The sequence below is a fragment of the Cucurbita moschata genome, unplaced genomic scaffold (genome assembly GCF_002738365.1).
Source record: "Cucurbita moschata cultivar Rifu unplaced genomic scaffold, Cmos_1.0 Cmo_Scf00002, whole genome shotgun sequence".
Lineage (NCBI taxonomy): Eukaryota > Viridiplantae > Streptophyta > Magnoliopsida > Cucurbitales > Cucurbitaceae > Cucurbita > Cucurbita moschata.
Genome location: NW_019268518.1, coordinates 2,627,677 through 2,628,004, shown reverse-complemented (window position 1 = coordinate 2,628,004; position 328 = coordinate 2,627,677).

Below are 328 nucleotides of genomic sequence, written 5' to 3'. Positions count from 1 at the left end.
AAATTCCTTACAGCTAGAGAAAACAAACAATCTGAAACAAACAAACAGACAAACAACAAACGAGAGGAGAGAGACACAGACATGTTTAGTTTTTATTTTCTTTTCTTTGTTTGTGATGATTCATCGAGAGGGTTTATGATTGAGTTTCAGTGGGAGTGTGTTGAAGGAGAAGAGAATGAATCAAGTTTGGTTCACTTCTTTGAATACCAACAACAGAATTCAGACAAATCTTCACTTATTTCCTCACTGCAACCCATTGCTGCTTTTATAACCCTTTGTTTTCACCTTCTCTCTAATCATTTTTTTTTTTTTTTTTTTTTTTTTTTTT